Source organism: Corticium candelabrum, chromosome 1 (assembly GCF_963422355.1).
Source record: "Corticium candelabrum chromosome 1, ooCorCand1.1, whole genome shotgun sequence".
NCBI lineage: Eukaryota > Metazoa > Porifera > Homoscleromorpha > Homosclerophorida > Plakinidae > Corticium > Corticium candelabrum.
In genome coordinates, this window is record NC_085085.1 from 6,162,204 (window position 1) to 6,175,886 (window position 13,683).

Genomic DNA, 13,683 nt, shown 5'->3' on the forward strand with positions numbered 1-13,683 from the left:
CAGTCATCCCTTTCATCATTCAGCAATGTATGCGTAAGAGCAGCAGAACCTTTCACTGGTTAATGTGCCCGGTTATCACATTTGTGATTTTCACTCTCTTAGTACATATTCTGAAAATAGAGACAGCAATGAGAACTAAAGTGCAAACCAAACAAACTGTGTGCACACCTGCAATACACGTACAAAATAATGACTATGATGAGACCAAAACCTCCAACAACACCAACACTGAGACCAATAACTTCAGCGGTCGTTAGGTCAGCATCTCCTTCTGAGAGTGTAGGGGCTACTGGAACAAGAGACAGACGTACTCCTTCATTGACATGATGTAACACAACCACAACATATGGTTACTGAGTACAAACTTAAGTACATAACAATGTTGGTTGACGAAATAATAAAGTAGTCAACCAATATTGTTATAAACTCAATTTTGTTTAATTAATCAGCTGTGTCTACATTTTCAGTCATTCCATACAGACAAAAAAAATTGTTTTAATATGAAAAAAATATTATTACTGTTATATAACACAAAAGCAAAAACCAAACACATACACATGGTAGCTGGGCAGTTAGCAGTGTTAAAGAAAAATCATCCCTCAGCCAAACAGATCTTTGAGCTAAAACCGCTATACAGTACTATTGCAACTGTCATCACAACTACCCAAAACAACAACAACATGCAGTCGAGCTGTAAAAGTCAACCTTAGATCAGCAGCGTAACATCATCTACCTACTTATACATGTAGTTCAGAGTTCCTACAATAACAAGTTTCCACATCACTTATGTTAGCATTTCTGAATCAGTGTCACATTCTGGGATAGATTTGATGATATTAATAGTATCCTTTCTGATGGCTCCAAGTGCACCAAATCAAGGGACATTCCACCATGGATATTCATTTACTTGAGTTCAATCTGAGGAGGGTGGCAATTCAGTTTCATTTCGTTACATTCCTGTGTCAAATTTGATTCAAAGGAGCACTGTACTTAATGATCGACATAGGTATCTTTCTTTTCTTTGCGAAAGAGAATAATGTTTGGCTTGTTAGCCTCAATCCTATTGACAGTTTGAACAAGGACGCTCCATAAAATTTTACACAAATCATGTCCCAGTCAAAACTAGTATGTATATATTCCTCTCCACTGTCTCATCACAATCCAAAGATAATAAAAAGAGAAACTAGGTCAGCATTACAACACACCTCAAAGCAACAAACCATAAACCATATTACCCTGAAAGAAGAAATTTGTGCTGGAGAAAATTCGCGCGATTTTGTGCGAACACAAGTCCATCGCACAAAATAAATTCCACATATATTTTTCCCTTGTCCATGATCTTATTGCGCATGGCCTTATTGTCGCACAAATTAATTCCGCACAAGTAGTGATGTTTCTAGAAAAAGCACAATTTTTCTTCCGCACAAATTTCTTCTTTTAGGGTATTATATTATTATGCAATGTCATCTTGACAAATTTAAGACTTGTGCACTTTTGCCAATTCCTTAAACGCAGGTTTACTTTATTCATTTATCTGACAATATAATTGCAATCAGAGATGTGCAAGTCGGTGTCCAGATGGTCAAGAACCTAACACACACAGAGTGTGTGTTCCATGTACAGGAGCTTGCCCTAAAGGTGATTACTTTATCTTGATATCTGAGATGTGTATTTACATGATGGAATATAAATAAATTATTAATGTTTCTATTATGTGATGTTTTGAATTTTGTTGTATCTAGTGTGTGATGCACCATCAGATCGAGTTATTGACAGCAACAACTTGGCAGACTTTCGTAACTGCACAGAATTGCGGAACAGATCACACTCAGCAGTGGACTAAGTGAGTAGGATATAACAAATTGATTATTTTATTGTCATCAATAATAATTATATATTACATACAATTATTGTATTATGAATTTTCTTATATCAGTTTAATTTTTCAATGAATTACAGGGATTTATCGATGAATCGTACTCTTGTGACGGAAGATGATCTCGAAGTGTTCAGTCAAATTCGAGTAATATCAGCGTATCTGGCTGTATTTTCAACTGACAGTGGCATCACATCTCTCAAGTTTTTTCACAACTTGGAAATAATACGAGGAACAATCCTGTTTGGAGGCACTTCTGCTCTACTTGTTCAGGGCAATCCAGGGCTAACAAACTTAGGATTTTCATCGCTTCATAAAATTGAAAATGGGGACATAAGATTCATTCTTAACTCAAAACTGTGTGTTAGTGTGGACACAGATGGGCTTAGGGAAGCGGAAGTCATCAAGAGTTCTGTTGCTGCTGTGAATGTTCTAAATAATCCCAGCTGTAGTACGTGTTTTGTGATTCATGCTATCGTGTGTGTTTGAAAACTCAGACTGCTCTGTGATTAGATGTGATGTGTCATCCACAGTGCAACAGTACTTTTTTGGTTGTTGAAGCCCCATAAATTATGAAACATGTGTTACATGCACTTCATTTGACTACGATGGAAGCTGCGTCAGCGAATGCACTGATGCTGCAGCAGGAACAAGGTAATTTTTTGTAAACCTTTCGTGGCTGCAGTATGATTTATTCTAATTTTTAGTCTTATTTATTCAAACACTACAAGTGGTCAGTGTCTGCCATGCCATCATGAGTGTGCAACAGAATGTGATGGGCCGGTAATACTTGTTTGTACGTGTGTGTGTGTGTGTGTGTGTGTGTGTGTGTGTGTGTGTGTGTGTGTGTGTGTGTGTGTGTGTGCATGTATGTCTATGGAGTGCAGTGTGGAAAATGGCTCAGACAGACTGAGCTTTGGTACGACATTCTTGTATGGTGTTTGTTACATGTATAATTAAGTGCCTCCCCTACTGCAGCCATTTTGCATGTAATTTTTTGCAACCAACTTCCAACGAAGAACTGGGGTTAAAGGCAGCCGAGGTTTTCTCTGGATAAAGCATGCTAGGAGGCACCTAAGTTCATGAAATGAACAGTTACACCATTGGAAAGACCATCACGTGCTAAGAGACAAGGTTTACACAATCATGTGGATGTTTTGTCCAAACGTGTTCCAACACTAGTGCAGTATTTGGTCGGACAAACAACACATTTGGTGGGACATCGTCCTATGTCCTACCGTTATTTTCCAAACTGGGAGTGTGTGTGTGTGTGTGTGTGTGTGTGTGTGTGTGTGTGTGTGTGTGTGTGTGTGTGTGTGTGTGTGTGTGTGTGTGTGTGTGTGTGTGTGTGTGTGCATACCTGTAACTAATAACAATGCGTCTGTTTAGGATAATAATCAATGCCATGATTGCAAAAACGTTAGGGATGGACGCTTTTGTTATCCTGAATGTCAACCGGAGAAACACAAAGACAACAGCTATGTGTGTCAGAATTGTAATGAAGCGTGTAAAGAAGGAGGGACCTGCACTGGTCCAGGAGACAACAAGGGACCCGGAGGCTGTGATGACTGTGACCTCTTCTTGGTTGATGCAACTGAAACGAATGTTGTAAGTTGTTTATAACACACTCACACATACACACACACACACACACACACACACACACACACACACACACACACACACACACACACACACACACACACACACACACACACACACACACAAACGGACTTGCGTTTATACATACAGTGTGTATACACATACATTTTAAAATTTTGTTTTACAGATTCATTGTGTTAATTATGCTAAAGGATGTCCTGAGTCCTACTATCAGCACCTTGTTGAAGATCGAAATAATACGTTATTTCGCAGGATTGTAAGTAACTTGCAGTCTCATTCACAAGATTTGTCTACTAAACAATTAACTGCAACGTACGGTTGTTTTGCTCTTTAGATTTGCAGACGTTGACACGAGACGTGTAACTCAGTGTTGGAAAAAGTGGTCGTCAAGTCGTCATTTGACGACTAACTTGTTTCGTGTCGACCAAATGGACCCGCGAGGTTGCCTTCCTGACGACTTGACGTAGTATCGCGTAACGAGCTCCTCCTCCTTAACTTCCGACGGCGGCTACGCAAGACTACAGTACAGTACTGTACTCACAACTACTGGGCTTGAGTAGCCTGATGTCTTTTCAGAAAAACCGTTTTAGTTTAGGTAGAGGAAGCGTCTGAGCGTTTGGCTCTATGACAAATTGTTGCTGTTACGTGAAAGATGTAGCAAATTAACAATTATAGGCGGGGCTAATCTATCCGCGACCATTTCTCACACGCGATTTTATGGCCACCCAGAACTATATGGAACGAGCTCTTCGGCAGTATCTCGAAGGTTTAATTGATAATGTAACGGAGGATCACGCGCAATACGCGTACACCGAAATCGGTAGCTTTGGCTTCTACGCTGTACAGGGACTATTCTGTTCACGGGGATTATTCTGTTTATATTTGCTCCTATTCTGTTCACCGGGGACTATTTTGTTCACGCAATTTGAACCCACCCTAGCGGGGACTATCCTGTTCACGTCAGAATAGGAGCAAATAGGAACAGAATAGTCCACGTGACACAGGATAGTACCCGTGAACAGAATAGTCCCTGTACATACGCCAAGCCCTACCCCCTAGACGTGTCTGGTCTTCGCATGAATTCAGTCGCACAGAGGCTGCTACCAGAAGAAGCAATGAATTTGACGCCTGTTGCAGTAGCAGAGATGGAAACTGTTTGTTTCACGCATTTTCTGTGCTCTTCTTTGGCAATGAAAGCCACCACATTGAAATGCGTATTCGTACAGCTCTTGAGCTACTTTTACATCAACAACGCGACGTTGATCTTTGCAAAGAGCGTTCGTCTTTGGTTTCCAGAGATGGTAGACCCTCATACTCCTGCTGCCTCGGCGACTTTTTGTCTGACCTAAGTCCAGGTATGAGCAGTTACTATAGCTTCCATGTCTTGTACATTACAGTACAGTGTCAGTACAGTACTTGGTCACTAAGGTCTCCCGGGCCGTCTGCAGGAAATTTGCACTTTTAGTGCAATCTTTGCAGACCTCGCCCGTCCTGTATTTGCATTCTGGGTTTAAAGCTGTAGGAGCTGATTGCTATGGAAAAACAAACACAGCTGACCTTCTGCCACCTACGATTCAAATTCGAAATCTGCAATATCTATGTCGTCATTTGGACCTTAGTAATGATTTTGGTACCAAATCAGTAGAGCTCAGAATTTTGTTCATTAGGATAACTAGGTCCTTCAAGGAAACTGAAAGTTAGGACTTTTGCATATCAAAGGCATATTTGGATACAACGGGTGGAGCAATGATTATTATCCAATTAATTTGTAAAGTGTCCAGCAATTGGAACCATTTAGGTTAAAGGTGTAACATGGTGCAACTGCAGCAGCTCTTAGTGCTCTAATAAGCACACCTGGTGTGAAATGTACCTCTGAGAGTGTGCTCAGTAATTGTTCCTTGTGTGTATAAATAGACTGTAACTTACCCTATCGATGACGTTATAACCTTTTCAACGCCATGTTACTGTATGACAGTATGATGGGAGACCTAGTCACCAGGAGTCCACCATTTTGAAATCACAAATGACACAAAAGTAAAATTATGTTTGCATGTTAGGGTATGTTGAAGAAAATTTTCTAACAAGTTTGCAAAGAGAGACGTGTCAAGACAGCTCCCATGCCACTATGCTACACGTATTGGCATTGGCAGATCTGTAGTTGGCACCTCTGTCAGATGTATTTATCCTTCTGTTTCAAAGAATTTGATGCGTGCTCTACTTGACTATGTCATTGTTCTCTTTTCCAATGAAGCAGACGAATCACAAGAAGTGGCTTTAATGTGGTCTAGTACGAGTTTGCTAAAAGCTCACCTACAATGGAATCCGGCCGCGCGCGCCCTAACCATTTTGTGCCTCTTATCCAAGTCCATGCAGGAACACTGCAGTGGTGGACCTGCTAATAGCAAGTCTTTGCCTTTTGCTACTCGAAAGCCTCGACAGCTTTCCATTGCAAACTTCTTACGTGGACGACAAGGAGAACTTGTAAATTAAGGCAGCAGAAGTCAGTGCAAGAAACCAATCAGTTCACCTGCTAAAAATGGCCACCTTTCAGCCGATTCACAAGACCTCTCTGCTGCTGAGCAATTACATAGCAAGGCCATACAGGGTGCAAGCTCATCTCATAAACGTTCTAAGAAGGATGAGTGCTCAGCTACCCCTGACTGCTTTCATCAAGGAGACTCAGATGTTAGTGGTAGCTGTACAGACCAATATGTAAACATCCCTGAAAATAGAGATGATGGAAATTTAGAGATTGCTACCAAAAATGTTTTGAGTTTAAACTGTAGCAAAGATGATCATAATAGCAAGCTGTTATCTACATCATATGAGAGCAACCAGAGTTCTGAATCTCATGGTGGTCACCCTGGACTTAAAGGAAGGGTTACTCAGCGATGGCTAAGAGAAAAACTGGCAACTTAAAGTTGGCTCCGATATGACGCTGAAAGGCAGTTGCTCTTTGTGAAATTTGTTGTCACCAATGCAAAGGCGACGGCTCGTAAGTCATCTCTTGTGATAGGTTGCTCTGCATTCAGATCTGAGTCTCTTGACAAGCACGAGTCATCAGCTTCTCATAAAGCAAGTATGTTAGCAGACTGCACGCCAGAAAAACCAGGAGCACTTGATCAAATTATGCTTTTCATGAGCAAGAAAATGGAGAAGCAGATGGTGACTCTAGTCAATATTGCTTACTACTCAGTCAAACAAGATCGGCCAATGTCAGACTTTGAGCGTCTTGCATACCTGCATGTAAAGAATGGTGTGAAACTTGTCAATCAATACCTGAATGACAAGCAATGTCGTGCATTTATCAAATACACAGGCACAGTTGAAAGAGAAAACCAGATATCTAGAATTAACAGTTCTCCAAATGCATGCACTGTCCATCTTACTAGATTCCTCCACTGATACATCTCAGCAAGAGATGATCATTTTTTGCGTTAGGTACCGTCCCTCAGAATCAAGCTTGCACACTCATCACGGAGTTCCTTGCAATGGAAGCTCTCTCGAATGCTGATGCAGCATCGTTTTGCAATGTTCTTGATGCAACAATGGACAAACATGGCCTCAAGGACTGGAAAAGAAGGCTTGTAGGATTGGGAACAGATGGTTGCAGCACTATGCGAGGCCGTACGTCGTAATGGACTAGCAATCAGGATTGTAAAATAAAGTTATACATACGTTGGAGTGTTGCCATGCAAAGACACTAGCAAACCAGTTTCCCTGTTAGAAGTTCAATTGGTCAGGGTAAGGTGTTACCAAAGACTAACTCTTTAATTAACTTAGTTAATTAATCTCACTCTAGCGCGAATCGCTGGTCCCACGCGGCGTACTGTACCATGTAACGTTTCACGACTCGGGGTAAGTAGCCTCGGCCTCCCAGACCCGTGTAGCGCCAACAGATCACTTGGTAGACTAACTAGTCAATATAAATGTACTGTTTCTTTCCTATATAGGTAGCCTCGTACCAGACCCTCTCGCGCCCGGTTCCCGTATAACACGACAACGCCGGACTCTCCGGCGGCGTCGTGTTATACGGGAACCGGGCACGACGGCGCGAGAGGGTCTGGTGCGAGGCTATATATAGGTACACAAGCTCTTTCACGAGAGGTGCTCGATAAAACTTCATACGACGTACTTAAACTTTGCCTTTTCATTCGTCAAAAGAACCATCATGATCAACGAAGAATTAGAAGTCGCATCATGGACTTAATTAATTAATTGAAGCTCAACAAAGTGGATTCTTCTTCATAGATGCACCTGCACGGCGGTACAGGAAAAACTTACTTGATTAGCATTGCACTTGCACGGATCAGATCGAGACGAATGATAGCAATTGCAGCTGCCAGCAGTGGAATTGCAGCACAACTTGTCGAAGATTGTAATCTTCGCCTTATTTACGATAGCAACTTCGTTTCCGGTCATGTGACCCTCTGCATAATCGCGCGCGTTACTCCACCACGTAAAGCGAAGATGGCCTAGCGTTGAGGCAACTATATTCTGGGAGGAAGCAACTATGATCAACAAACGCCCACTGGAAGCCTTGGATCGATCTCTGCAAGACATAAGACTGTGCACAGACCTGTTTGGAGGTGTACTTCAGTAAGTCTGAGATTGAAATGATAACGCTTGTCAAAAATATAAAACTATATATATATATATATATATATATATTTTATAGCCTTTTTGTATTACAGAGATCCGGGAAAACGGCCCTCCCTCCTCTTCATTCTCATTGTAAACGTTAATTGGCCTCCACGTCGAAGGTGGTCACCCACATCGGGGGGGGGGGGGGGTTCACAAGCGTTGCTAGCGAACAACTCCCTCGACACGTCTTCGTTAACTCTGCCAACGTCGCTCGAAATGGGGATCAGGAACAGAACAATCAAATCTTCGACAATGCTAACCTGACACGATTGAGTGTACGAGTCAATAGCAGACAATACCCTAATAGGGAGATCAAGACGAACTTGCCGATGCCTCTAGAAATTTCTCGACACGTATAATTATGCTAGTCCAAGAAGCGGTCAGTAAATATTCCGACACATATTCGGGGAGTCAGTTGTCTGTCGGAGACTTTGAAAGTCTCTACCCCATCATACACGTCGATGTATCCAAAACCGAGATAAGTTGAGGATGGGTACCGTACGGCCGACATCGAAGTGCGATGGCAGCTGAGAGCGGCCCAGGATGGAATTATCACGTCTACTGTGTGGTCTTGAGTTATCGATACATGACGTTGGAAGCGACGAGTGGAAAGAAGAATGTGATCGTTTAATGTAACCTTATAGATAGAGACATGGGTTCAATCAAGTACGGATTCACTCGGACAGATAGTCAGAAAGGAGGCGTTACGAAATGCTCATCAAAAACAGATGGACTACACTCTACGATTATCTCATTCTCAGTATTTGGGAGACGATTATCTCGCTCTCACCAAGACGCAAAAGCAAGATTACCAAGGCAAAGACCGATTGTCGGAACATCGAGTTGCCAAGACGCAGATAGTAAGAAAATGGTGGATCCGTCGGTGCCATCATTGGTAAAATAATGGGCCCCATATCATCAAACACTCTCCCAAGGTACCCGGCACCCTATAGGTCTTGCCGCAGCATCGGGTGGAATACAGAAAGCTATCGCTGGTGGTAAGAAACGTCGTACGAAGACGGGTGCATGGGTTGGGCCCATTGATGAGAATGGTTCTCGGCAGTCTCGTAGCTCCTCTGTCTCATAGGCAAACTGTTTGGGGCCGGCTCCCAGGGCAGTGTTGGCGCTTGATTGAGGTTGCCCGGTACTGTCAGCAAACGATGACCTGGTGTTAAAAAAAGAATACGAGGGAAAGGTCTAACTCTTCCTGGAAGCCGTTGACCAATATCCATGCAGATGATCGATAAGATATTGAGAAATCGTGGTGTCGCCAACTATAGAGGCCGGAACATATATAGCAAAGACACCATAGCAGCGAATCCCAAAAACAACGAATGTCTCGTCTTCAATCTGGAAGCTTACTTTGGCGAGATGTAGAATATTTTAACAGTTTTGGTATGCGACCTCCAAGTGTGGTCTATCAGTATATGCAGAAGACGGGTAAAGGTGTCGTGTTTATATAATTCCAGTGTGCTACAGGATAGAAACAGCGTCACGTGTGGTTATTATTTTATCTAATTTCTAGTACATCCGCTGGAATGGGCGTCTATGCGTGACATTCTTTCGATTTCACTCAATTAGCCGTCATATCGGAAAACGAACGGCGAGTAGGGAGTTTTTTGTAAACGTATATACAGCACCATGTCGTCGTGCTGTGTGAGATACGTGTAAACGGAAAACTGCAGAAGTGAATCCCACCGTGGTAAAGACAAAGAACAACAGGAAAGCCATAAAATCTGTGTCGTGTATGTGGAGCCAAGAAATCCAGATTCATTATCTATAAATGCATCGAAGATGCCATAAGAGGTGGGTTTCTGGGCTTGATAAAAAAAGGCTGTTCGGTTTGGGCGGAGGCACTGCCAGCGCTGGCGCTGGTCTGAGGTTGCCCGGCACTGTTGGTGGAGTGGTAAAAGGTAAAAATTAGTGTGGACAGACCAACTCGTCAAAGAACTCCATAAATCCATCAAACGTTTCCGACAAAACGCGTGATCGTTGAAGGTGTGAACGAATTACGTGGTCTGCAGATTTGGTCGATATGCATGGAGTCTTTCTAGAAATACGACGGAGTCGAGTGTCTTCTCAACGTCATCGAAGTGTTCAGCAAGTACGCGTAGTCGATTCCTCTGCACGATAAAACCGGCAAAGCCATCGTAGAAGCTTTGGATTCGACTGTGCTCAAACCTAAGAATTTGTGAGTAGATCGTGGTGGTGAGTACAATGCCCGTGAATATTATTTTTAACCAGCAATCTTGCTGGTTAAAAAAATAATATTCATAGGTATTCGACCTACAACGAGGGTAAAGCGGTGATGGTAGAAAGATTTAATCGAGCCCTGAAAATGAGAATGTGAAAGTATTTCTCGACCAACAACACATAAATATATGGCCGTTTTGGATACCCTGTTGAAACAATACAATAACTCTTATCGCAGATCTATACGAATGACGACACCCCTCGTTTGGAATCATCTGCATGGGAAGAAGTATCAGTAAAATATTCAAAATTCAAAGTCGGTGATCGAGCGTATTTGAATTGCTAAAAAGAAGACGACCTTTGAAAAGGGATACACACCTAATTGGACCGAAGAAGTTTTCGAGGTTGTCGAAATACAAAACACCAACCTGGTCACTTACAAGATCAAAGACTGGAACGGGGAGACTATAGAGGGCTCCTTCTACGAGCCAGAGTTACAAAAGACGTCCCAAGACATGTTTCGCATTGAGAAGGTGATACGAAGAAAAGGTCGACGAGCGTTGATCACATGGATAGGTTATCCCGATACGCTCAATGGTTGGGTGCCCATTGACGACCTCGCCACCTTGGATAAGATCTTCGAGATAACCCCATATATCGGTCCTCGTATTTGGATAGGGTGTTTCGGCAGTGGGTGCACATTTTTGGGTTTGCTTTGGAAGACCCATTCGCGTGAATAGCCTAGTAGATAGAATAAAATCCAATTTGATGAGCTTCCTTTCGTAGAGACTATGACATATTGTCTCTATCTGTCGAATTCTCATCGCGACCGTCCTCTTCTGATCTTCGGTGAGAACGAAGCGTTCCAAATGTTTCTCGAGGTGGTATTTGATGTTGTACTTGGATCTTTTGACGTAGTGGGTGTTTGACCCCGTTTTCGGCGTTCTACATCGTGGATGAGACCACATCCTTCGCTCTCCCACCCCACATTCTTAAATTCGGTATGAGATCGATCCATTGCAATTTGGAGGAGGATGGAGGGCGCAATACCAACACTCGTCGTTGTAGTGGATGGTGGTCCTACAATGAGGAGGACCCTGGATAGCCTCTCGAGGTTAACAGCAAGTGCCGATGCCGTACTGGTCTCGCGCAGCCAGCCTCTCCCCCTTTTTGACTTCCGTTGCCGTACCAATCGCCTGCTTTTGCATATACACAACATCCTATATCTATAGGTTTATTTTTTCTCATCGCAACCATCTTCTTTTTTGTTTCTTCTTGGATCTTTTGATATAGGGCGTTCGATCCCGCTCTATGTATGTAGGTATATAGACATATTGGATACAACCACATCCCTTGCACTCGTATCTCGATCCCATCCCTAAAAGATGTGCATGTGTGCGAATGGGAATACGAATGGGAATACGAATCCAAGGGATGTGGTTGTATCCAATATGTATAGACGTATTCCAATTTTATCAAAGGATGGAGGACGCAATACCAAAACTCGTCGTAGACGGTGTTTCATAAATCGACACAAACCCTTGCCGTATGATGTCGACAACTTTATCTCTATAATTTTCATTTCTCTAATAAATAGGGTGTAAAAAATTTATATAATCAATTATATAGTCATGGAGGAACTAGAATACCTCTTACACTTACACGACCAAAGTCATATCAGCGCGGTGGCGCTCGACAGTGCATTGAGCGTTCCAAATCGGCCCACTAAGGAGCGAACATACCTCTTACAACCATACGACCAGACGCATATCGGTGGTACAGTACGGCACTCCACTATACATTGCGCGTTCTTGCATCGGAGATGTTGAAAGAGGTCTTCCAACTACGCGAGTATGATCGAATCGGTGATGAAGCGCTCGACTCGGCGTTGCATGTTCTGAGACCTCATATGGATGTAGAGAAAATGTCGTATGAACCCAAGCAGGAAGAGGAGATCAAAGAGGAGCCTTAACCTTGGTGTATGCCAAGAAAGGCATCTCCTGGGAACCGACACAGACGAACCAACACACTAAAAAGATGTCCTTTCTATAGGATAGGATTAGCAGCGAGGTGATGATGTGGGTGAGTCTGCTTAATCTGAATCGATGGTGGCTCAGATGATACACAACCGTACGATGTCTTCGTGATCCCCCTCTTCGGGACATGTCATGACCATTCGTGAGCCATGGCAGTGTCAAATATTCTTCAGCACCCCAATCGTGACACAAGCGCACTATAGATTCGTGACCGTTGTTTGCAGCACACACCATGGCCTAGTCGACGTCGGTGGCTCCTAAATCACGACATAGTCGCACGATAGATTCACGGTCTTCTTCTGCGGCAAACGCCATAGCCCGGTCAACTTCGTGAGCGCCCCAATCGTGACATAGGTGAACTATGGATTTGTGACCACCACTTGCGGCCCATATTATAGTCTTGACGCCGCCGGTGGCTTCCCATTCGTGACATAGGTGCACTATATTTTCATGACCACTGTGTGCTGGACAGGCCATGGTAGATCGAAATTGGTGACACCCCAATCACTACACAGGCACATGATGTTTTCGTGACCAACTTGCGGCCCATAATATAGCCCAGTCGAAATTGGTGGCTCTCAATTCTCGACACAAACGGACGACATCCTCGTGACCACCGTCTGCAGCCCATTCCATGACTTCGTCGAGATCGACCTTGTCATAGTTATTACACAATCGCACGACGTACACACGACCGCCATAAATATGCAGACATGTTCATAGCCTCTTAGACATAGGTGGCGCCGAGTTGTCGAGCCAGGTGCACCATAGTGGCATGACCACTAGTGGCAGCCATGGTTATGACTCTAGTAGGAGAAGGGTGTACTGGTCGGCAATGAAATCTCTCCCATTGGGATGCATTCGAACACCCAACCAATAGCCTCCTAGAACTTTCTGCGTATGCACAGGCAATTCTGCAGCAGTCGAACCGTGATAAGACACCGCTTGCGCAGCGGCAACAATTCAATGTATATATTATAGATGTTTCATTTGTCTAATATGGCGCGACTTTCCTCTATAGAGCACACAGCACAATTCTGTGGCTTTAAAGATGTTATTTGTTTAATAAGGCGCAATTTTCCTCTCTGGGACATGGCACACAATTCTGTGGCTACTATAGATCACATGTGTCTAATAGGACGCAATTTCGGTAGCCGGTGGAAGTGCCTCTACGTCTCAGGCTCCCAGGGGGTACCGGTGTACCTCTCGACGTGGAGGGCAACGTTTAGTCTCGCGTAGCCAGCACCTCCCCCTTTCTATTACCGAAAATAGAAAAGGGGAGGGTCTGGCTACCCGACTAGCCAATGGTAG